Source organism: Schistocerca cancellata, chromosome 4 (genome assembly GCF_023864275.1).
Source record: "Schistocerca cancellata isolate TAMUIC-IGC-003103 chromosome 4, iqSchCanc2.1, whole genome shotgun sequence".
Lineage (NCBI taxonomy): Eukaryota > Metazoa > Arthropoda > Insecta > Orthoptera > Acrididae > Schistocerca > Schistocerca cancellata.
Window position 1 is genome coordinate 115,594,357 of NC_064629.1, and position 26,353 is coordinate 115,620,709.

Consider the following 26,353-nt stretch of genomic DNA (forward strand, 5'->3'; position numbering starts at 1 on the left):
ATCCCACACCGCGCAGCAATATTCTAACAGAGGACGAACGAGTGTAGTGTAAGCTGTCTCTTTAGTGGACTTGTTGCATCTTCTAAGCGTCCTGCCAATGAAACGCAACCTTTGGCTTGCCTTCCCCACAATATTATCTGTGTGGTCTTTCCAACTGAAGTTGTTCGTAATTTTAACGCCCTGGTACTTAGTTGAATTGACAGCCTTGAGAATTGTACTATTTATCGAGTAATCGAATTCCAACGGATTTCTTTTGGAACTCGTGTGGATCACCTCACACTTTTCGTTATTTAGCGTCAACTGCCACTTGCCACACCATACAGCAATCTTTTCTAAATCGCTTTGCAACTGATACTGGTCTTCGGATGACCTTACTAGATGGAAAAATTACAGCATCATCTGCGAACAACCTAAGAGAACTGCTCAGATTGTCTTCCAGGTCATTTATATAGATCAGGAACAGCAGAGGTCCCACGACGCTTCCCTGGGGAACACCTGATATCACTTCAGTTTTACTCGATGATTTGATGTCTATTACTACGAACTGCGACCTTCCTGACAGGAAATCACGAATCCAGTCGCACAACTGAGACGATACCCCATAGGCCTGCAGCTTGATTAGAAGTCGCTTGTGAGGAACGGTGTCAAAAGCTTTCCGGAAATCTAGAAATACGGAATCAACTTGAGATCCCCTGTCGATAGCGGCCATTACTTCGTGCGAATAAAGAGCTAGCTGCGTTGCACAAGGATGATGTTTTCTGAAACCATGCTGATTTCGTATCAATAGATCGTTCCCTTCGAGGTGATTCATAATGTTTGAATACAGTATATGCTCCAAAACCCTACTGCAAACCGACGTCAATGATATAGGTCTGTAGTTCGATGGATTACTCCTACTACCCTTCTTAAACACTGGTGCGACCTGCGCAATTTTCCAATCTGTAGGTACAGATCTATCGGTGAGCGAGCGGTTGTATATGATTGCTAAGTAGGGAGCTATTGTATCAGCGTAATCTGAAAGGAAACTAATCGGTATACAATCTGGACCTGAAGACTTGCCCGTATCAAGCGATTTGAGTTGCTCCGCAACCCCTAAGGTATCTACTTCTAAGAAACTCATGTTAGCAGCTGTTGGTTTTTCAAATTCTGGAACATTCCATTCGTCTTCCCTGGTGAAGGAATTTCGGAAAACTGCGTTCAATAACTCCGCTTTAGCGGCACAGTCGTCGGTAACAGTACCATCGGCACTGCGCAGCGAATGTATTGACTGCGTCTTGCCGCTTGTGTACTTTACATACGACCAGAATTTCTTCGGATTTTCTACCAAATTTCGAGACAATGTTTCGTTGCGGAACCTATTAAAGGCATCTCGCATTGAAGTCCGACAAGGACTCTACTGTTTACCGTGTCCCCTCACACGCTTCACGTACCCTCCACTGATGATGCTGCCACTTACCGTCTGTCAGTGATTATTGCACGTTGATGTCATGCCATGGTCACATTAATGTGGCTGGACCATTCTGAAAGCACCTTTAGATCCAATTTTTAAGCTCAGTTTTATCACTGTAACAGCACACGAAAGAGAAAACATGCTTTCTATTGGTCTTGTATTTTACAGATTTTTGCTCACGTAATTCTGCTATTCAATACAGGAACTATGGAACGTATAAATACCTAATCTGTCTCCAATGTAACAAACGTCAGATCTGGGCAGATAGGTTACACTTACAAATCTTTCATTGTTTATATGTAACGATGTTTGTGTAATCTTAGCCATTCAGTTGAATGTATATTATATTTTATTGTACATAATTTTATTTCTACTTTCGAGTTTTAAAATAATTTCATTGCTTCACCGAAGACATATTTTACTGTGTCTATACACTCTATACAGTATCTATGACTTTACATCTTTACTGCTCTCACATCTTTGAAACTATTGCTTTTTTTTACATGACGAATGTGCAAAAATCTGTTAACATTTTAAAGCATAACACAAATAGAGGACGAATTCGTCGCACAGAAACATCCACCAAAGAAGTTTTTCCCACATTTCATGTTTCATTAACTTAAGGATTATTTCATGAATTTTTCTGTGAATGTCAAAATGAAAAGATCTCTCTTAAGTTTACCAAATTATGAAAGAAAAACAGTCTGTATCTTGGTGTATCACACCATTAACGAATACAAAGTGGAGCACCAACACAAAAGAAAGGAAAGCCGTCAGATTTGTAATATATAAAAAACCTGTATTGGCTTGATGCTTAAATTATAAACCCTATGATAGAGGGCTGAGTGGAAGAATGTATTAATCCACGAGAGCATAGTTTTGAGTTGTTGCTTGTTATACGTATGGTTAAATCCGAAAATAATAGAGCACAACTGTCTTATTTGTAACTTTTTTCCACTAATTGTTACACTATTTGTTTAGCTATGCAATTTGTTAAACGGATAAAAAATTGTTAATAACTCACGGGAAATTGTATACAGTTATAACAATGACCCTTATATCGTGGATTAGCGCTATCTTCATCAAAATTATTTGGAAAAATTTTGAGAACAACTATGTGACGTGACTTTTTCTATTCTGCATTGCAATGTAATGTACTAGAGAGACTAAACTAAGAAACTAAACTAAAAAAATAATTACAAATATACCTTTAATATATTCATAAAACAGAAATTCATTATTTTTTTTGTAGTGACTGAATTCATGCACAATGTCTTTCCAAACTGTATCAGAAACAGTAATGCTGGAGAATTCATAAAACACTCAAAGAAGGAACTATTCACTTTCTTCATTACTCACTTGAAAGTTTTCAAATAATATTGGTGTTTAGGTGGTAACTGTTTCATATCACTTATTTTGTCTTGGATGTGGTGGATCATATTTTCTTGCTAACTGTAAGATACTAGGCATTGTCTGTCTACCTCTTTTTCGGAATGAAACATTTATATAGTCTACATTCACTTGATATTTGACGTTCATCAAGACGTGGATTATGTGTTACCATTTAACGCACATATCATGTTTCGATTTGATATCTTGAAAATTCTAACAGTTTTTTCTTGTTGCTCTCAGTTTCATTTTCTTTCGTTGCAACGTAAAAGGAAACAATAACTAACAATCTTGCAGGTGTTTCTTGACATATATTACATTGCATTTATATATTTCTAACATTGAAGTATTCTCAAACAAATTCTTTGTCAAAACCGTCTTGAGTTAAACCTGTGGCTTATATATTTCTAACATTGAAGTATTCTCAAACAAATTCTTTGTCAAAACCGTCTTGAGTTAAACCTGTGGCTACATAATGCTAAGCGACACTTGCGGTGTCTTCAACACTGGACGTATCCCCTGGTGCATATTTAGGATCTCCATCACAGTTACCAATAAATGGGTAACTACTGTTGTTAACATCCTCGCCAAGCGGCCATCTCTGTCCTCGGATGCCGCATTTTGACATCAATGACGTACTGACACTATGGGATGGCACTGATTTTCATCCAAAGACTGGAACATGAATATGGTAAATCAAAACAATCTCGAGTTTCAAATAGAACTATTTGTCGCTAGCAGGTAGTGCAGTTGAAACCAAAACAGATAGAGTGATCAGGCTGGTTTTTACTAAATTTACTACTAGTTTAAATTTACTACTAATTCACTAACTTTCTTCCTCCGAGCACTTGAGTTCGTGAATGTGTTAGTCCACCGTCGCATACCCTGATCTATCTTTTAGGTATTACGTCCTGTTTTGCAGCCTCCCAAAACACAGGTACCAGTACTGTCTGAGTCTTAAACTGGGGTCAGGCGTAACTTCGAAATGCCCCACAAATAAAGGTATAGTGGACAAGGTCCGGAGTACATGTGGGCCAGGAAACCGGTCAATCACTTTGAATCCATCTGTCACTGAATTTGTCAGTTATGAAGATGACGAGCACTGTCACAGATGTGAGTAGGAGCTTCACCAGCAAGAAGTACATGTTTCTTCATACTGATAAAGCCACATGCCACACAAGAAAAAACCTTAGTTTCAACTTAACGTTACATTCGGTGAAAAAGAATATGAAACACTGGCGGTGAACCTTAGAATCACAACTTAATCACATAGCCAAGACAAAATTTTGAGGACTATGTAAATGAAAAAAGAGTTTTGAAACGGTATCATGGTCACCTTTGACTGTAAAATCATTTTTTATATAAAATCCACTATAATAATTACAAATGTGTGGCCATTATCAAGTGAATTACTGCAAACAACAGAAATATAGCGTGTGTGCAGAGCTGGATATGCATCGTATCAAGTATATGGCAACTGTGTAATAAGGAATAAAATAAAATACAGGATAGATATAGTGCTCATATTGTATTTCAAAAGAAGTCAAGACTTTCAAAATATCTGACATTTGTATATTTCATCATCACTCATTGGACGTTTAACTGAAAAAATGCGTATGCACTTATCGATAACGTCACTGTTGCCTCAGTTGTGCTCAGTTATCTTTCATGGGGTAGTATCTGTTGAACATTGATACTTACAATGGTTTTTTGAATAGCTGCGTGATTTCCTCTGACACCACCTCTAAATAATGAAGAAAGTTGAACTTAATTTTCTCGTACTTGACACTCTTTCTTTATAAAGTAATTACATCAGTGATAGCTTCATTCCTTGTTTTTAATTTCCTTTGTGACCATTTGAGCTGTAAAAGATTTATTACTAGCCCGTACCAGGTGAGATAGGGCACTAGTTAGCACACTGTTCTCGCATTCGGGAGGACGACGGTTCAAATCCATATCCAGGCGTCGTGATATATATTTGCCGTGATTTCTCTAAATCGTTTAAGGCAAATGCCGGGATGGTTGCTTCCTTGATCCGAGCTTGTGCTCCGTCTCTAATGAACCCGATTTGTACGGGAGGTTAAACAGTAATCTTTCTTCCTTCCTTCAGTAACAATGCCTTATAGAATAGCCAATTGTTTGCTATTGCTCTTCATTTAGTCGAAGGCTGATAAGTCGGTGTATCTTTGAATTGAACAATTGTATTATTCTTTGACTTGTACTTTTCTTTGTCATTCAATAAACAACAGCTAATTAGGCACATTTTGTTGAGCATTTAGTCAGCTGTGTCATTTGACTTTAATTCGCAGTTTAATAGTAATCAATCATGTTTGTGGAAGTTAAGATAAATAAATGTTATCGGTTGCCGACAACCGTGTAAGCTGATAACGAATCCAGTAAATAAAATAAGTTACAGCTTCATTTACAGCATCGAAACACACAATTTATAGCATATTGCTGTGAAAAGCAATGGATCTTCTGAACAATGTTAACGACCTATGTATATCTTCCATAAAAGTAGTGAGAAAGAGACTGACGCAGTTTGTAGTTCGACACCAATCTGAGTGAGCTTACGGTAGCGATGCCTGCCTTAAATGACGTTAACATTAAACAACGAAAATGCGCAGTTTTAGAATACAGTATAAAAGGAACGCAATTGTGCTCATCTTCACTTGACGCAGCACCTAAGCGTTGCAAGGAGATGGTTGTTGGCCTGGCTGTAATAACACGTACACACAAGCGCGCAGCGCCTGGGACTTCCCAGCAGCGGAAGCAAGTCTCCCTCCCCCCTCCTCGGCTCCTGGGACCACAAACGAAATTCCCCTCCAAGAATATGACATCAGTTCATTGATATATAAAATTGTGGGAGGAGGAGGAAGCGAAACGGGCTGTGAATGGATGGGCGGAAAGGGGGGTTGGTCTCGTTTGAATGCGGCGTAGCAGGAAGCGGATGAAGACATCTCGAGTAACCTGCCGCCTTGCTCAGGTTGCAGGCGCGCAGTTGGCTGCTGCGAACACCTCACCGGCACACTGTTGCAGGTTCCGCACAAGCTGCAGGGAGGGCTACAAACCCTCGTAATGGACGTGGTTTGGAAGACGTGTAACAGAACAATGTGTTAACTCTTTCATTCGTACAAAATGACCTTGGACTGGTACAAATTTCTATGAAAACAGTAGGAAAGTTTTGACGGATAAGCAGTATGCTGCAGAAAAGACACGAGGTCAATTTTCAACTCGTAAATCTTCACATAGATATCCGTTGCTTTTCCATAAGGGACTAAAAGTGTCGGTATAAGTCTATTTGGGAACAGAAGATTTTCAACGGACCACACAAAGCCCGCATCTCGTGGTCGTGCGGTAGCGTTCTCGCTTCCCACGCCCGGGTTCCCGGGTTCGATTTCCGGCGGGATCAGGGATTTTCTCTGCCTCGTGATGGCTGGGTGTTGTGTGCTGTCCTTAGGTTAGTTAGGTTTAAGTAGTTCTAAGTTGTAGGGGACTTATGACCGCAGCAGTTGAGTCCCATAGTGCTCAGAGCCATTTGAACCATTTGAACCACACAAAGGACCATACAACAACGGCCAATCCAGTGTGTCTGAAACTCAGACGATATGTTTAGTGCCACTTTCATTCCTAGTTATCGAACTCTAACAGAATTTGTTTATGAGTCTGAAAATGTTCGAAGACTACTTATTGGAAATAAATAAAAATTTTGTGACAGGTTGCAGTTATCTGTATTGGTATTCAACGCCGACGTTTTGCGTCGGAATACATGCGATAGGCTGTATTTGTTTGGTTCGACTCAATCTACACATCCCAAAAATGAAACTTTCAAATATCTTTCCTAACACAGGAGAAGATTTGGAGAAACACCTCGTACAAAAAGTGTTTTAGGAAGGTAGGAAACTTGGACTGGACTTCCAGACCTTCTTGCTGTTTTTAGCCGCTTCAAACATGACCCGTTTTTTCTAGTGATTTGGGCTCAAAAGTGGTATCTTGTACATATTTAGCCCAATAACATCTCGGAAAAGACAATATTATTCAACTCACACACGTTTGACGATGGTTTTTCTATAATACTGTACCCTTCGTGACTCGCCTTATAACATGCTGGATATCTGTCATGAGCCAAAATCTAATAACCATCTTATCGCCAGAGTTACAAAACCGTTTCTTCTTATGTGGGGCAGGGTGCACGTTTTACACACATTTTTGGGGCTGAATATCTATTTCCCACGTGTTAAATTTTTCTCCTTTTATAGAACCGTTGACGTACATTTCACCAAATAGGTTTGGTTCATATCCGTTTAGGATACGTAAGTCAGCTGACTTCAGTAAGAAAGACTTTATTAGTGACTAATGTGTATACATTACCGTTCATAAACATTTTCTCTCACAGTGTTTATCCTTACCACATATGAACTTCAGACTTTATTCTTTAAACGCAAGTTGCATATTGCAATGTAATTTGTGAAAGGGCGTATCACAATTGGAAATATTAAAGTTAAAATGTTAATTCACAATTAAACAAAATGTGAATTCATAGTCCAACAAAATGTCAAACGATCTTTACTACAAAGGGCGTTCAAAAAGTTTTGCACAGTCGTCTCTAATTTTTTAATTTTTTGCAGGAGGAGAATGAATTATGTTGTGAATATACTTGGAACATTTAGCTATAAGTTGGTATATAAAAGTATTTTCTTTTATTTACAGATGAGCCATAATGGACCTTAAAGTAGACGTCAGGTTGCGACTACGGTTGGTGATGGAGTTCCTCTTCAAGACCGGCAATGACTCTGCCACATCGATTCACAGGAAGTTGCTCCCTGTTTATTGGGAGGACACGGTGGATCGCAGCAGTATCCAGTGGTGGACAATCCACGATGCGGTAGACCATCGACAGCAGCGAGTGATGTGAATTAGGAGACTATTGATCAAATCATCCAAAATGACAGATGTGTGACGACACGACAGCTTGCTGAAATGACTCGTTTGCCACTGGGTAGTGTGGTACCACTGGTACAGTCACTAGGGTACAGAAAAGTCTGTGCACGTTGGGTGCCTATATTATTGGCAAGAGAAATGAAAACGATGAGGAAGAATGTGTGCGAGGGTCTCATGAAGACCATTGCTGAAGAGTGGAAACAGTGTTTTGACGGCGTCACTACCTAGGATGAAATATGGTTATTCTTGTCCGAATCTGAGAGCAAAACCCAATCCATGGAATGGCGTCATCCGGGTTCCTCTCCGAAGAAGAAACAAAGAATTTCACGAACAGCAGGCCTCCTTCTTTTGGGATCAGTGTGGTGTCATTTTCATTGACTTTTTGGAACCTGGCTCCACAATTAACCGGGACCGTTACTGTTTGTCACTAGACAAGCTGCGACGTTCCATCAAGACCCAGAGACCACAGCTTCAGGGTCAGCTCATCAGACTACACCATGACAATGCCAAACCCCATACAGCCCTTATGACGCAGGAGAAAATCAGGAAAATGGGTTGGAAAATTGTTTCTCATCCTGCATACAGTCCGGACTTGATTCCGTCTGATTCTTACCTCTTTGGTCGTCTGAAGGTAAAACATTTGTTAGTGAGAAAGGCCTTATTTCCTGTGTCAAGCGATGGTGTAAAAGTCAATCCCCAGAATTTTACCAAAGTGCATTTATATCATGGAAAGAACGCTGGGCCAGATGCGTCACAGCTGATGGAGGCTACACTGAGTAGGCTCAATTTATAGCTAAATTTTCCCAGTCTGTTCACAAAAATGTCATTCTCCTCTTTCAAAAAATAAAAGAAAATTAGAGACGACCGTGCAAAACTTTTTGAACCCCCTTTGTACTTTCCTAAATTCAATCACAAATAACACTCTCTAAATTGATCATTCTTTTTTTGTGTTTGACGGTGCTCGATATGTTTCGAAGGTGTAGTCTTCTATCTAGGTATGTTTAAGTGTCTGCATCTTAAAGCACTTATGAAAAACGAACCTTAAGGACAACGACCAAGAAGCGTGAACAATTCTGAAAGTTTTAAAGAAAAAAACATCTTACAAGTTGGCAGCGGGTCCACAACAAAAGAAACATTTAACACGTTTCTTGGCAAAACGCGATGTCTGCCAAATGATGAAGAGTAAAGAATCTCAAACCCCTCTGCAGGGGGTTGGCTCAAATGGCTCTGAGCACTATGGGAGTTAACACCTGAGGTCATCAGTCCCCTAGAACTTAGAACTATTTAGACCTAGCTGACCTAAGGACATCACACACATCGACGCGCGAGAGGATTCGAGCCTGCGACCGTAGCGGTCGCGCAGCTCCAGACTGTAGCGCCTAGAACCGCTCGGCCACTCCGGCCGGCTCTGCAGGGGGAGCAGCCCAAAGTCTCAAGGGAGGTCATGCTGCCAGACTCGTAGCTACCACAATGAATAATAGCCCAAGGAACAAAAACATTGTAATACTCTGTTTTGGAACGGGACTCGAATTGATGCCGGTCTTTGTGGGGAGTGTTCTATCGTCTGCACACTGCGATGTGCACCTTAGGGGAAGTTTTGTCGTGTCATTCTTGTGTATGGAACGCCAAATAACAGTCTTCTGGAGTCCGCAGCTCGTGGTCGTGCGGTAGCTTTCTCGCTTCCCGCGCCCGGGTTCCCGGGTTCGACTTCCGGCGGGGTCAGGGATTTTCTCTGCCTCGTGATGACTGGGTGTTGTGTTCTAGGGGGACTTATGACCATAGATGTTGAGTCCCATAGTGCTCAGAGCCATTTCAACCATTTTTGAACAGTATTCTGGACATGTATCAAAGTATCAGTAATGTAAGAAGAAAAGTATTCGAGGTATCAGAAGATAAGGAACAGAACCAAATGCAACCTGAGATGCAAAACAAGAATACTGTGCCTTTATCTACCGAGAGTCAGTTGCGATGTAAATGGCTAATTTTGTTTCATAATTCTTCATTCTAGATGCGATCCCCTCCCCATGAACCATGGACCTAGCCGTTGGTGGGGAGGCTTGCGTGCCTCAACGATACAGATAGCCGTACCGTAGGTGCAACCACAACGGAGGGGTATCTGTTGAGAGGCCAGACAAACGTGTGGTTCCTGAAGAGGGGCAGAAGCTTTTTCAGTAGTTGTAGGGGCAACAGTTTGGATGATTGACTGATCTGGACCTGTAACACAAACCAAAACGGCCTTGCTGTTGTGGTACTGCGAACGACTGGAAGCAAGGGGAAACTACAGCCGTAATTTTTCCCGAGGGCATGCAGCTTTCCTGTATGTGGAGAGCTGCATCAAACCAGTCTCAGGACTGAAGACCACAACAACAACAACAACAACAGATGCGATCAAATTTTTTCTTCCCTGATTGTTCTCAGTAAAGCCATTTAGTGCCACACCATCCACATTTATTCTGATAATATTCTTCTCGGGTGTGCAGCCGGATTATTACGCCGGGAAAGCATTCATAGTCACACATTTGTTCTGCTGACAAAAAGACCCTTACACAACAGAATCATTTACATTTATCTAAAACGAGCGAAATGTTATAATTACGAGTGATGAAAGTCACATTTCACTGACCTTAATACTTCATCCATTTCTGTTTTTCCTTTTGCTGTTTCAAGTGGAGTCAGTACAGGTTGAGTGCTAGAGCTGTAATCCGGTGACCCATTTCCAGAGGTGCTCCTGAAAATCAAGGCAAAATATTTAAGCTTATCTCGATGAAGTTGTTCTGTCATATCAGAAAGTTCTAACTGTTCCATACTAAAAGTCTTCTGCACAACGTGTTATATACACTAATGGCCATTAAAATTGCTACCCCGAGAAGAAATGCAGATGGTAAACGGGTATTCATTGGACAAATATATTATACTAGAACTGACATGTGATTACATTTTCACGCAATTTGGGTGCATAGATCCTGAGAAATCAGTACCCAGAAAAACCACCTCTCGCCGTAATAACGGCCTTCATACGCCCGGGCATTGAGTCAAACACAGCTCGGATGGCGTGTACGGGTACAGCTGCCCATGCAGCTTCAACACGATACCACAGTTCATCAAGAGTAGTGACTGGCGTATTGTGACGAGCCAGTTGCTCAGCCACCATTGACCAGGAGTTTTCAATTGGTGAAAGATCTGGAGAATGTGCTGCCCAGGGCAGCAGTCGAACATTTTCTGTATCCAGAAAGGCCCGTAAAGGACCTGCAACATGCGGTCGTGCATTATCCTGCTGAAATGTAGGGTTTCGCAGGAATAGAACGAAGGGTAGAGTAACGGGTCGTAACACATCTGAAATGTAACGTCCACTGTTCAGAGTGCCGTCAATGCGAACAAGAGATGACCGAGACGTGTAACCAATGACACCCGATACCATCACGCCGGGTGACACGCCAGTATGGGGAAGACGAATGCACGCTTCCAATGTGCGTTCACTGCAATGTCGCCAAACACGGATGCGACCATCATGATGCTGTAAACAGAACCTGGATTCATCCGAAAAAATGACATTTTGCCATTCGTGCATCCAGGTGCGTCGTTGAGTACACCATCGCAGGCGCTCCTGTCTGTGATGTAGTGTCAAGGGATACCGCAGCCATGGTCTCCGAGTTGATAGTCCGTGCTACTGCAAACGTCGTCTAACTGTTGGTGCAGATGGTTGTTGTCTTGCAAACGTCCCCATCTGTTGACTCATGGATCGAGACGTGGCTGCACGAGCCGTTACAGCCATTCGGATAAGATGCCTGTCATCTCGACTACTAGTGATACGAGGCCGTTGGGATCCAGCACGGCGTTCCGTATTACCCTCCTGAACCCACCGATTCCATATTCCGCTAACAGTCATTGGATCTCAACCAACGCGAGCAGCAATGTCGCGATACGATAAACCGCAATCGCGGTAGGCTACAATCCGACCTTTACCAAAGTCGAAACGTGATGGTACGCTTTTCTCCTCTTTACACGAGGCATCACAACAACGCTTCACCAGGCAACGCCGGTCAACTGCTGTTTGTGTATGAGAAATCGGTTGGAAACTTTCCTCATGTCAGCACGTTGTAGGCGTCGCCACCGTCGCCAACCTTGTGTGAATGCTCTGAAAAGCTAATCATTTGCATATCACAGCATCTTCTTCCTGTCAGTTAAATTTCGCGTCTGTAACACGTCATCTTCGTGGTGTAGCAATTTTAATGGCCAGTAGTGTATTTACAAATAGTATAAAATAAGAGCGAAGTTTGGGGTGTATTCTTGCAGCTTCATTTCTTATTTTTAATCTCAGTCTAATGCGAGGTTTTGGGGTGTATTCTTACAGCTTCATTTCTTATTGTTAATCTCAGTCTAATGCGAGGTTTGTGCTCTCGGAGTAGGTGGGGCCGCCAATTTATGTACAAGGAGGAAATGAGTCTCTCTTCTTTCTGTTATCTGTCTGTGTTGTGTCAGACATGTAGTTGCGTAGCACGGAAGACACTGCACGCATTGTGTTTTTATGGATGTATATGAAAATGAGTGGGAGGAAAAATATAGTCGGTCTGTTTCAGCGACATTTTCACGAACCTGGACACACATACTGGAACCAGTCCATACCAGGAATGGGTGATTCTCACTTTTGCAGAACACCAATTTCTCTCGAATTTCTTGGTCAAACGTATTCAGTGACCTTGTGTCGACTTCTGTGGCTCACATATTATATATACGAAAATATTAAACATTCGAACGAATTTATCCCAAAGAGGAATCTCAGAGCATCGCGAGAGTGTCTCCGTGGTGAACAGGAAACAGTGGCATGTTAGGTGTTAGGTATGGCGAAATAGGCAGTCCATTACCCCCGAAAGGTCGGCATCCGTGTTCGAGTCCTACTCTGGAGCGGAATTTTACCTTGTCCCGGATTTCCCTTACTTCCTATACCCAAATGAACAATAAACAAATATCGTCTTTAGAGAACATAACTTCAAAGAGATTACTAGGGGCATTTTCTTCTTCTTCTAGCTTCCTTCTGATTATACACATGCTGCCCAACGGCCGTAGTGATAAAACTAACGCCAGCCACTGTGGTCGAGCGTTTCTAGGCGCTTCAGTCCGGAACCACGCGGCTGCTACGGTCGCAGGTTCGAATCCTCACTCGGGCATGGATGTGTGTGATGTCCTTAGGTTAGTCAGGTTTAAGTAGTTCTAAGTCTACGGGACTGATGACCTCAGATGTTAAGTCCCATAGTGCTTACAGCCATTTGAACCATTTGATAAAACTAACTCTTTCACATTCTGAATGTGGCAGGGGTAAAATACAGGTAGCGAAACGCTATTTACAATTTGTACAGAAACCAGATAGCAGTTAAAAGAGTCGAGGGGCTTGAAAGGGAAGCAGTGGTTGGGAAGGGAGTGAGACAGGATTGTAGCCTATCCCAGATGTTATTCAATCTGTATATTGAGCAAGCAGTAAAGGAAACAAAAGAAAAATTCTGAGTAGGAATTAAAATCCATGGAAAAGAAATAAAAACTTTGAGGTTCGCCGATGACATTGTAATTCTGTCAGAGACAGCAAAGGACCTGGAAGAGCAACTGAATGTAATGGACAGTGTGTTGGATGGAGGGTATAAGATGAACATCAACAAAAGCGAAACGAGGATAATGGAATGTAGTCGAATTAAATCGGGTGCTGCTGCGGGAATTAGATTAGGAAATGAGACACTTAAAGTAGTAAACGAGATTTGCTGTTTGGGGGGCAAAATAACTGATGATGGTCGAAGTAAAGAGGATACAAAATGTAGACTAGCAACGGCAAGAAAAGCATTTCTAAAGAAGAGAAATTTGTTAACATCGAGTATAGATTTAAGTCTCAGGAATTTGTTTCTGGAAGAATTTGTATGGAGTGTAGCCATGTATGGAAGTGAAACGTGGACGATAAATAGTTTAGACAAGGAGAGAATAGAAGCTTTCGAAATGTGGTGCTACAGAAGAATGCTGAAGATTGGATGGGTAGATCACATAACTAATAAGGAGGTACTGCATTGAATTGGGGAAAGAGGAATTTGTGGCATAACTTTACTAGAAGAAAGGATCGGTTGGTAGGGCATATTCTGAGGCATCAAGGGATCACAAATTTAGTATTGGAGGGCAGCGTGGAGGGTAAAAATCGTAGAGGGAGACCAAGAGATGAATACACTAAACAGATTCAGAAGGATGTAGGTAGCAGTAGGTACTCGGAGATGAAGAAGCTTGCACAGGATAGAGTAGTGTGGAGAGCTGCATCAAACCGGTCTCTGGACTGAAGACCACAACAACAACAGGCAACGATACTACTGACAGTCTCAGAAGTTTGTGGAATATGGACACATAGGTGGTAAAAACAGAACTTACACAGCTGGTCATTAACATTACAACAGCATGAAGGTGGCATGCGGCGAACGTCCCATTGGCGTCAATATGCTGAGAATTACAAGCCAACTGCACAAAGTAGCCAGGAGCAACACCATCTGAATTCCATATACAAGGAAAGACTACTCATGGGTTTCTCATTCAGGAATAGCATTTTAATTTTGTTTGCTTGTGAGAAGATTACGTCAGCCCTCGTGTAAGAACGAAAACGTCTAGCAGCATATGCCGGAATTCGGCAGCTACAGGATTGAGTTTTACCATTTCACAACTTCGCTACTTACGGCAGTCGTGATTCCACAACTGTAAGGCGAATATGCAGTTGATGGGTTCAGGAGGCCATGTGCAATCACAGATGTCTCACGCGACTAACGCTTGACGAGACAGGCACATTAATAGCCCCGCTGCGTAGGATCGTTGTATAACGTCACGTACCTTAAGCGAATAAATTTTTACAGCGAAACAAGTATCCACACGTACAGTGCGGTGAAGTCTGGAGCACCACGACCATTGTTGCGGTTTCCTTTGACAGGTCATTTGAGACGGGTGGACACAGTAGTGGCCTCTAGTCGTCTTATCAGAAAGCATCGCATTGGACGTATCCATATGTGGACCTTCAGAGGGGAATGAACGTTTTCAGGCAGCATTCTTCATCGTCGTACGGGTCCTCGCGTTACATTATGGGTTGCACTGCATATGCAACACCATCATCTTTGCTTGACATAGCCGGTAATTTGGCCAGCGGCCGTTACATTTCTGACTAGTTAAGGGTGATGGCTGTACATTATCTTCGAGGAGTTCGTAACTCTTCTTGCAACTCGAGACCACATGTTATTGTGCTATCCTGTCCTACCTCGATACAGATGGTGTTCGAGAGGCGCCTAGTCAGTACATTCTCGAAATTACTTACTCAGTGAAAAGCATCTGGTCATGGGTTGCTGAGAGACTGTCACGCTATGACTCACCAGCTGTTATGTCTGTTGAGCTCTTGCACAGAGGTGAAGGAGTATGGAATGACGTAGCCGCACCTGTCATCCGAGGTCATTTTCATTTGATGTCCTGCCGCGTTAGAGCCACTGTTGCTGCCAGAGGTGTCAGCTCTCTGTACTAAATTTACTAGTTAAATGATCCTGGTACCGTACGAGTACAATAAGTAAGGCATCGTTACTTGCTATCCATCCTACTGTTGCAATTGTAATGGCCTACGCGTAGATGTCTGTAAGGACATCTTCGGAAAGAGCGATTAAGGCTTTCAATACTTGGGTTAACTCACACGAAAAAAAAAAAAGAAATAAAAGATTCAGGGTGACACTAATGCAATTTTTTTCACATAATCTGAAAAGCAGTAGTTGAGTATATGGGAAATGAGAAAAAAGAAATGGAGAGGTTCCCGGTGGAGCTGTGCAGGCATACGTGGAGAGCGGCAGAATTGCTTCCGGTAGGCAAGGCAGGGCGAGATAACGGGGAGGAAGCGCTGAATGGCGGCGCACGTGCAGCGCGCACGTGCCCACCCGCGCCCATTCACAGGCGGCCGGATACCGCGCACCTTTACCCAATACCGCCAAATCCTGCCTAGTCCGCTCCTGCCCTTCCTCTGTTACGCACTACCTGAAGGGGCGGTCTCAGCAGTACTCTATTTTCGCTCGCATCGCACGGCGGACGGACGAGACCGCAGCTGGGTGCTGTGCCCTGTACGTTGCCCTACAGGCACTTCTACAACACACGTGCGTACACAACATGCTACACATCTAGTGTCGTATCTTGTCGATAAATCGAGAGATCGTTCTCTGTATATTAATAACCTAAGCCAGAGGCGACTTTTTCGAGGAAGGAGAGGGTACTCTAGGCGGAGCTGCTGTACTTCATCGCGTACAGTGATTTGCCGCAACTGTATGCGTCGTCACGTTTTGTTCCACCTGTGGCCGTATTCTGTGTGCCATGTATTCGACAAGTCCTCCGCAGGTTTCAGGAGGTATGTGGCACCAGATGTTTGGTTCAAATGGCTCTGAGCACTTTGGGACTTAACATCTATGGTCATCAGTCCCCTAGAACTTAGAACTACTTAAACCTGCCCCTGCAGAATGAGGCTGAGAATTGTCTTGAAGAAGAAACCGCTATACAGTTATGTAATGTTGGTTGCATAGCTTCAGGGGAAAATTCTCACCAGGCCCTCGTACATGGCGGGAGACACTATTTTCTATAACATCTTTACGCGCTCACTATGAGCTCAGGAATGAAAAGAGCGACATAATTCTACCTAGAGGCATACTAGAGACACTGCCCAACTCATCTTTACAAAACTTTATCGGATTTTCATAGTCGTTTCCATTTCGCGACCGATCGTAACTTACTTTCTGGACAGCCCTCGTATCAACATGAGTTCGCTTTCGTGTTTCTCAACCAACTATAGCACGGTTATCCTACTGGAAGATACCATCGTCGTCGGAGAAGACATCGAGCGTGAAGGGATGCATATGGTCTGCAGTGACATACGCGTAGTCTACAGCTGTCACAATAGATTCGAGTACTACCACAGTTGCCACGGAAGCCCAAATGTATGTCCCCCATAGCATAATGCCGGCCCCACCGTACTGTGTCCGTTTCGCGGTGTACGTTTCCAGCAGCCGTGCACCTGTATCACGGCGTATCCAGCCACTATGTGCCTGGTGTAACAAGAAACTTGATTCGTCCGACAGACGACAATTTTCCATTGAGTTACGGTCATATCTTGACGATCCCTCACTCACTGCAGTCTTAATCGCAATCAGTGACGTTGAGTCAATATGGGAACATGTAGTGGTCGACTGCTGTGGCGTCCCATTTCAAGAAACTGCATTAAAGTGGTGAACTTCGAAACACTTGAGCGTGACCAGCATTGTGCTCTGTACTCTGTCGTCAGATCTGCCACAGACAGCCGCCCATCCTGCATTACAGAAGTCTGTGATGAGACGTGGACGTCTAATACCTTATCGCATGCACACGGTCTTACTATCGTTCAACCACCTCCCACGGATGCTTACGATAGTAGCAAGTGAACATGTGACCAGACTGTTCGTCTACGAGATACTCGTTCCCGTGCGCACGGTCACAACAATCTGCCCCTTCTCAAAGTCGCTTACGTTTTTGGATTTTCCTTTTAGCGGCCGAATCGTCTCTGATCCGTTTGCATACTTTCGTTATCGTGTCGCTTGCCCGGAATGCCAGCACGCTGTATTCCGTTTCGTGGTAGGCAATCGTCGTCATATTTTGTCTCGTTAGTGTTTCTATAGCGCTTTGTGTGTACTAGAACATATTCGACACTCAGCCATAACGATATACCTCGAACACTGTGGCATTCTCCGTGGCAACTGCCATCGGCTGGTAAGTATCCGTCCTATAAGGATCTGGGAGAGGCCCGCGACTTTCTTACGAATTTTATAAATAACAGACTTCGCAGCTTCCATCACGTGTAATAGCAATATTTGGTTCAGTACGATGAGATTTTGGAGCATAACGCCAGCATCAAGTGCTCATCTATTAATGATACATTATTTAGTAACACTGCGTGACACAGGTGCCTTTTTTCTGTCGTTGGCCTGTTTGCCAGCAGGCAAGGGTACCGGGTTCTCTCCTAGAGGAGTGGAGGTGAACTTAGAGGTCACATTTTTTTCACTCTCTTTTTTCACTCTCTCTCTCTCCATCTCTCCTCTCTCTCTCTCTCTCTCTCTCTCTCTCTCTCTCTCTCTCTCTCTCTCTCTCCTTCCCTCCCTTCCTCTCTCTCGCTCTCTCCTTCCCTTGACTTATAGTCAACCCACGTGCCACATACGTCTACGATTTTATTAATATATATATATATATATATATATATATATATATATATATATATATATATAATGTTGCAATGTAATCACAAATAACTGTTTTTGCTGCTTTTCTTTTAGAGTGGTTCGGCCCGAGTCTGTGTGCAGGTGAGGTTATGTGGCGTAAGTCTACCGAAAAACTTACTGTGAGCTAAGGTCCAACAATTTTTGTACTTTTATATGGCGTAATTCAATGAAATAACGAATTGTTTATCCAAGGAACGCGCATAAACTCCAATACATGTATGTGGAGTGCTAAAGAAAAAAGAATAACATGCTTCCACCTCCAACAAGCAGTTTATAGAGTCAAATATGATTGCAGTACTATGATACTGAAACTGATCATAGGTATTAGTATACCTTTAATACTTTACGACAGCTGTTAATAAGGAATTAATGTTTTTCTTACAGATTTAGGATGAAAATATTACGGATATTAATACAAATCCAGTTTTAAAGGAAAATCCCAAGAAATACAAAGGTGTTTTTACTGTAACTGATATATATATAATTTTAAATGTGGTATGGTCCGCAGCTGTTTTGAATTTTTTTGAAGCCTTCAGCTGCCATTTTCTTTATTTCCTGTACGATTGTACACTTTCGGCCTTAGGCCATTTTCAAGTATTTTATGGATGTTTTTTTGGTAACAGATTATGTCATATACGTCGTTGCTCCTATGACATCATGTTATGCTCATTAATTAATTCGAGGTGTTCACGTTATTTTAGGAGCAGCACTTGACATTTTCCACGTGCAAACAGCAGCGGTCACTTATTTGTATAACCTTACGCCGCATTTCCTTCACTGAACACGTATCGTATTATTTCTGATGAAAGCTACGCCCTGTTTCTGATTTATTTCCAATTTGCGTGGAATATTAAGTTGGTCTGTGCGTTGCACGTGAAGCATGACAATCTGTGCCTCTCCACCCATATGAGTTCCTTGTGTTCAGGAATCACTCGAGAATAAGTGATACTCTTATACGAATTGTCTTGTGCAGAACGAGAACGTAGTTTTGGCTTAAGAGATAATCACGTATGGAGGTCCATTACCACGTGTTGTCAGAAGGTCTTGTCTCCGAAACTGCAGACTCATTTATCCTTTCAATATTTATTTGCTGGAAGAATATAAGATTGTATGACTATATAAGACTTTGTAGCAAGATTCAGGAGTTACTTGAATGCAGGTTTATCTTCTGTTTCCCTGTGCATCGAGACGTCCCATCCCACTCTTTCTTCACAACTCAAAATTCATGAGGTAGTTTCATTTGCCATCAACTTCTATCTCCGTAAAACAAAACAGTAAAGGACTTCCTCGTTTTTCGTATCAAAAAATATCTGCTTGATTCAAAGATGGATTGCGTCCCAGGGAATACATTTGTAAGTTAATGAAACTCGACCGCAAACATTAATTTCATTCCAAGTAATTTCCTTGTCTCTTTTCAGAAGGCTTTTCTTTATGCAAAGAATAATAGTTTTTGAAGTCATGTTAGGGACAGTAGTAATGTATCTTATCCGAACGAATATTATCAGTCGTGATCACAAATGATATTTTATTTCATTAGTGGTGACCATTTTAAGTCTTAGTAGACCACTTTAGAACAGTGGGTGGCACAGTTGATGACACAAGTAGACGATGAGCATAGCTGTTGCATGTACCGAGAGGCACTAGTTGCCAACAGGTGTCTCCCGGAATATATAACAGCTCTGCTCAACGTCTACCCATGTCACCAACGATGTCACCTACTGCTCTGAAGATCGTCTACTAATAATGATACCAGTCACCAGCTGTGAAATAAAATGTCATTTGCGATCGCCAATGATTGTTTTCATTAGAAACGATATTGGAGTGTGAATCCAGAGCTAATAATATATTTATGACAGATGGTTGATTTCTTAATCAATTTAATCCACACCATGCATAGCCGGTTCGATAGGAGGGAGCTGTACCAGTATTAATATTATATGGCCTATATTTACATATGTGACATTGAATATCTGAGGTCACAGGCCTCCTAACGTCATCATCGTTGTAAGTGACGTCATCATCGTAGTCTGTGGGATGCCATACCTTCTTTCCCTCTCTCTCTCTCTTTCACTTCCCCTCCATCCTTATCTACAGCCAGTCGCAGCGCAGTATCAAAAATGAAAGAATCAACGAAAATTAATGGAAATAGTCCAATTGCCCAGTTGCCAATTTTGTTAACTCAAAATTAAAATCCTTCTCTCCTCCTTATTTCCAGCCAATCATAGCGCGCTATTAAAATGAAAAAAATATAAGACGGTGGAGATATCTCAACTGCTTAAGGTAAGGTACCCGAATATGGCACCTTATGTAAATATGACCACCCTGTCTAAACTCACCAGCAAGTGCTACTTTCATTCTTAAGAGAAGTCTGCAGTGCTAAGGTTTAGATGCTAGGCGTTAGGCTGTCGATATCAGGTGGTAGCCGTTAGGCAAAAACCATTAGCCATTATGCATTAACAATTACCTGTTAGCCGTTAAGCTTTACGTATTAGGCATTAACCACTAGACGTTATGGAGTGTAAACCTAAAGGGAATGTTGGACACTTAGAAGGGAATGGTGGACACCTAGAAGGAGGATGGTGGTCACCTGGGATACGAAGCATGGGCGGGTTGCAAAATAACTGCATATGCATTAGGAATCAAGTGTTATTGAGTCTTAAATAGTATTATGATACGAGAGGGATGTCAGCTACTAGATCTTAAATAGTGTTATATCACTAGAAGCTATAAGCAAGATCTGCTGTAGTAGTCTAACTCAATTTAATCTTGTGTGTTAAAATAAGGTAGTACATGTGATTTTAGTCGCTGCAATATTTAAGGTACTACGCGTTTGGCATTATGCATTAGGCGTTAGGTGTTACTGGGTGGAAACCTAGGGCGAGGGGTGGGGGTGGACATCTAGGAGGGAACTGGTCGACATGTAGGAAGGGAATAGTGGACACCTAGAGGAATGATGGACACCTTGTAAAAGAACTGCATTCGGCATCAGGACATAGGCATTACTGGGTTTTAAGTAGTAGTCTAACACCATGTTGATGTCAGCTGCTAAGTCTTAAATTAGTATTTCATCACTAGATGTAAATTAGATCTCCGGTAGTGGTCTAGATGAATTTAATGTTGTGTGTATTGAATCAGTAGTACAGACCATGTTAGGTGCAGAAATACTTTATTTGAAAGTTCTCTGAGGCCTCAGAGTGTGAGAAATCTTACATATAGTACAAATTTATTTTGCTGAGTTTCCGTAAGATTTTGAACACTATTACAAGCATGTAACCTGTGTGTATTTTAATAAATTATACATATAATTTAGGTGCAGAAATAATTAGTTTGAGACTCCATAGAGCTTGCAAAGTGTGCGAGAACATATATATAATAGTCCAGTCAACGAAGGAAAATTTGGGGAAAAATTTGGGTCGTGAACAACACACTAAAAATCCTAATGAATAGGACGTAAACGGGGGGAGGGGGATGGGGTTGACGGCGGCATTTGAATGTCACTTTTTAAAGTTTTTCTTGAATAATTTGAAAATCGTGGTCTCTAGCGAAAATGTTTCCCAACAGGGAATCAAACTACATTCATCAGATCCTACAAAATATCTGTGTTCCTTTTTCTCCAGGACTAATAGTTTTCACGTTGCAGGGGATGGAAAAATCGAAGATTAAAATAGAGTTTTAGAGGTATAAAACAAATGTGTTTTGTTAAATAACATGGGCCAAGAACAAATATTAAATGCATGTATCATATGAAGGGCTTATTTCAATAGTGGTACAAGTCCATTTTTGTTCATTTTGAGATACAGAGTCCTAAAGTTAAATGAGCGCTGAAAAATCTGCAGTTGAGATACCAGAAATATTAAAGCATATGGCTTCTTGCTAGAGATGAACCTTTCTTTCTGTTTGTTTGGATCATTAATTTCAGAAGCATTATAGACAGAAAAGTGGAGGTAATGGAGTTGTACCATTATTGAAATACGCCCTTCATATATAAGTGCAGTGGAAGTGTCTAAAGGGAGAAACTGAGTTCTGAGGGTGTAACACAGCGGAAAGGCGAGGGTGGCGGATAGAAGCGCGGCGGAACGCAGGTCACTGGAATGTGTTAATGCAATTTCCTCCTTCATAGGTCTGCAGAATGAAGAGCGAGCAGACAGTTCCCCATTCTGTCTACCGCACTACGTCAGAAAAACAACTGCATGGTATTTCCGCAGCTCACCTTACGAATCACTGGTGACGCTGTGTGCAGACATGCCCAGGGTGATTTATTTTCAACGAAGTGCGTTAACTCTACATGGAGCACAGATCTGAATTACTAACGATATTAACACAAGAAACACTTATGAACAGAATGTATGTAAATCTCTGCACAGTGTTCTACAATGCCAGAGGAAGAATTGATTCTTAATCATCCTGTACCGTAGCTACAGCGTTTTCTGGGAATGGGAACTTCCTCCACCACAACTGCAGTTCGATTTTCGGTTCACTGAGACTGGCTATAGCTCCCCAACATCTCCTTTTCAGTTTCTCATGTGAGTAGCAAATTCACTTCACTGATCTCATGTTCATATAGTGGAGTTATTTTCAGTTTATTTACTGAGTATTTATTTGCGGTTGTTAAAAGAGCTACTATGTATAAAGGCTAAACAGCTGGAGCTGCCATCAGTCTACCAGACTGAAGAACCTGCTCCATGTGTAACAAGCTGTCAATATTTATTCGAGAATGTCCATTTCATTGTCTGCGCTCTCAATGGCTGAAATATTTTAAACATTAGGGGGTTATCAAATGCATCACCCAGCCGTAGCTCTTTCCACACCGGCAGAGACCCAGAGGCCTAAATTGGCTCCCTTTGTAATAGAAGTAGGTCCCCTTGGTGTTACGGAAATTCATGTATCTCCACACAACCGAAGCATTACGGCAGATTGCTTTTCTAAATGTAAATATGATCAGTTCTATTCCATCAGACGTATTGACACCTTTCAAGATGTACTGTGGATGTGTGGTAAGTGGATTCAGTCAACGCAGTCCACTCTACAAGTTCCAGCAGTTTAGGATTAGAAGAAATTTGTACAGTCTACCAGAACACAATTAATGGTGTGAGAAGAGCAATAGCATTCTGGTATTCATTAATTCACCAGCAAGTGACTACGACATAGTTACATGGGATTCTGATATGCTGTTAACGACAGAAAATAGCAAGCTACCACATTTACCAATACAATCTCTTTCCCACCAACACCATCTACGTCACTGAAAGCATCACGCTTACAAATTAAACACTTCTCAGCTAGTACTTATAGAAATGTATTTTACATAAAGCTCATTTAACAACTACAAATAATGCAATCAATTAATAAATAGAAAATAACACCATTATATAAACACAAGCTGCCATTTACATAAGGGAATCGGAAAGAAATTGCTGGGGAGGTACAGTATGTCCGTAAACTGAAATGCTAGCAGGTCTCGTGGTGTATAAAAGTTGCCTTTCCTGAAGCGACGCTACAAATGGTTCAAAATGGCTCTGAGCACTATGGGACTCAACTACTGAGGTCATAAGTCCCCTAGAACTTAGAACTACTTAAACCTAACTAACCTAAGGACATCACACACACCCATGCCCGAGGCAGGATTCGAACCTGCGACCGTAGCAGTCCCGCGGTTCCGGACTGCAGCGCCAGAATCGCTAGACCACCGCGGCCGGTGACGCTACAAATGCCTTACATGATGACTAAGAATGAGCGTCACCTGTATCACTTTACAAAATGTGTGCAGAGATTTACGTAGAATGTGTACATATGCTTCTCTTGAAACTGTGTTATTGGCAGCTCTTATATGTATTCAACGTAATGTTAACATACTTCATTGAAAATAGACACCTCTCCCCCCTCCCTCCCCCCCCTTTCCTTTTTCGATGTCATCCGTCAGTCGCACCTGACGCGGATCCCACACCGCACAGCAATACTCCAGAATAGGGCGGACAAGCGTGGTGTAAGCAGTCTCTTTAGTAGACCTGCTGCATCTTCTAAGTGTTCTGTCAATGAATCGCAGTCTTTTGTTTGCTCTACCCACAATATTATCTATGTGATCGTTCCAATTTAGGTTATTTGTAATTGTAATCCCTAAGTATTTAGTTGAATTTACAACCTTCAGATTTGTGTGACTCATCGCGTAATCGATATAAATGTTTGATCTGTAGTGATCTTGCCATTGAGACCTGCTTTTAATTTTATCTAGTGTCTTTGCAAAACCCATACAATAGGAAGTCAGAGCAGTGCAAAAGTACTTCAATATGGTTCTCCGTAAGTAATATGAGATGACGGGCAACCATTTTCGACCCACTGTGTAATAATTCTAGTTGTAAAGTGTTGCATATATTTGTCTCAATTATCTTTTGATAAGTTCTTCCTTCTGTAGGGCCTCTTTGATCTTTTATAATGCTGAATGCTGGATCTTCTCTTTGGCATTTCGTCGAATCTCGGAAAAACTGCTGGACACGCGCGCATCGAGACTCATTTCTTGGGCGTGAATGGTTGCGGTCTTATTCCTTCCCCTCCACCCTCGCCCTCCGCAAATATAACATAGCACCACACTCCCATTTTATGTGTCACAGATCCTTAAGTGTTTAACAGTAATAATAAGAAAATAAGCTAAATGTTTGCTCTTTGGCACCCATCCTCTCTTGTATCTGCGCCTGGATGCCCACTATGCATGTTTTTGTATCCGCTGATACCTCGACAGCTCGGACCGTAGGGAGAATGTCCTGTTAGTATTCGGGTTCCTGACCGTAAAGGATCCTAAGAGAATTTAATCTAAAAATAAATAAGAAGAAAACAAAAACTATGATAGTAGGGAAGACAAAAGAAAATGGTAAAGTTAATATTAAACTAGAAGATGATGTTCTAGACTAGGTTGAGAACTTCTGTTATTTGGGGAGCACAATCGCTGACGACAATAAATGTATCACAGATACAAAGAGCAGAATAGCCTTGGCAAAACAAGCGTTCCAAAATAAAAGGAATTTACAAACAGACAATCACATAAGCCTAGAAAGCAGGAAAAAGTTTGCCAAAACTTTTGTCTGGAGTGTTTTAACATACGTATGTGAAGCGTGGACTCTGGGAAAGGTAGAGAAAAAGAGGCTGGTAGCAAGGGAAATGTGCATATGGAGAAGAATGACGAAAACAAGCTGGGTAGATAGAAAACGTAATGAACAAGTCTTAAGAGAAGTGAATGAGAACAGAGCGCTGCTAAATTATATAGGAAGAAGAAAATCAAAAATGATAGGGCACATAACGAGACATAACCAGTTCGTAATGAATGTATTTGAAGGAAAAGTTTTAGGGAAATAACAAAGAGGTAGACCAAAAGCAACGTATTTTAATAACATCAAAGAAGATATGGGGATGAAATCGTATGAAGAATTGAAGAGGATGGCAATGGAGAGAGGGACGTGGCTAAATCGACAAGGCATAGCCTTTAGTTTATGATGATGATGATCGTAAAGGAGAAGGATTTTTCGTAGCCTTTTGGGGCCACTGCGCCGCCCACGTCTAACTTAGCCGGCGTCTCCATCAAGCCATGTCACGCAGGGCCCGGAATCACCTATTAAGTACGACAGTAGGGTCCTCAAGAAGAACTGACACGTTACACCGGAACCACATGAGCTGATGAACTGCTTGCCTAAGCAGAGATTGCTGCTGTTTATACCTTCAATGAATGTATATTCCAATATTCAATAAATAAGTTCTAGAACCTTCTAGAAACTACGAATCTTAGCGATAAATAATTTCAGTAGTCGTGAAAACAACCGGTACTTCGGCATCCAACGACTATAGCCGCTATACCGCGCCAGACGACATATAGCATACCCCAATATTTCACTACAAAACGGTATGTGCTCTCTTTACAGAAGTGAGTAATTCCTCGTTAGAATAAGAACATTATTTAACAATAAGAGATTTCAGTCCATTATGCCCAAAGTGACTCAGGCGTGTTTGCTTGTGACAGGAGCAGTCTTTATGTGATAGTACAATTTGATGCCACAAATACGCTATTTGGACCCAGTGGCTAAAATCCTCGGTCACCTGGAAGGAGATCGAAGACAGATCGCAGCCTCCGCAGCATTCAGTCTAACGCAAATTGTGGTATCGATAGCTACGATGCCACAACCTAGGTCCGCTCTGCTAGGTTGGCACTACAAGAGACACTAACGACAGCATCCTCTAGTCGGTGCTGTCGAGGTCTACCTTCTCCGCGACTGCTTCAGCCCATTTCATCAGGTGCAGCCAGCCAGGACACTTCGCT

At 41.9% G+C, this 26,353-nt stretch overlaps 1 protein-coding gene across 4 annotated transcripts in view; it reads right to left on the minus strand.

Moving 5' to 3' along the window:
* Positions 1-26,353, minus strand: part of LOC126183887 (neurogenic locus protein delta) — a 1,431,801-nt gene that overhangs the window by 677,505 nt on the left and 727,943 nt on the right. For all 4 annotated transcript variants that reach the window (XM_049926201.1, XM_049926198.1, XM_049926199.1 and 1 more), the window contains one exon: positions 10,404-10,508. The gene's annotated coding sequence lies outside the window, so the exon portion shown is untranslated. The remainder of the gene's footprint in view (positions 1-10,403; positions 10,509-26,353) is intronic.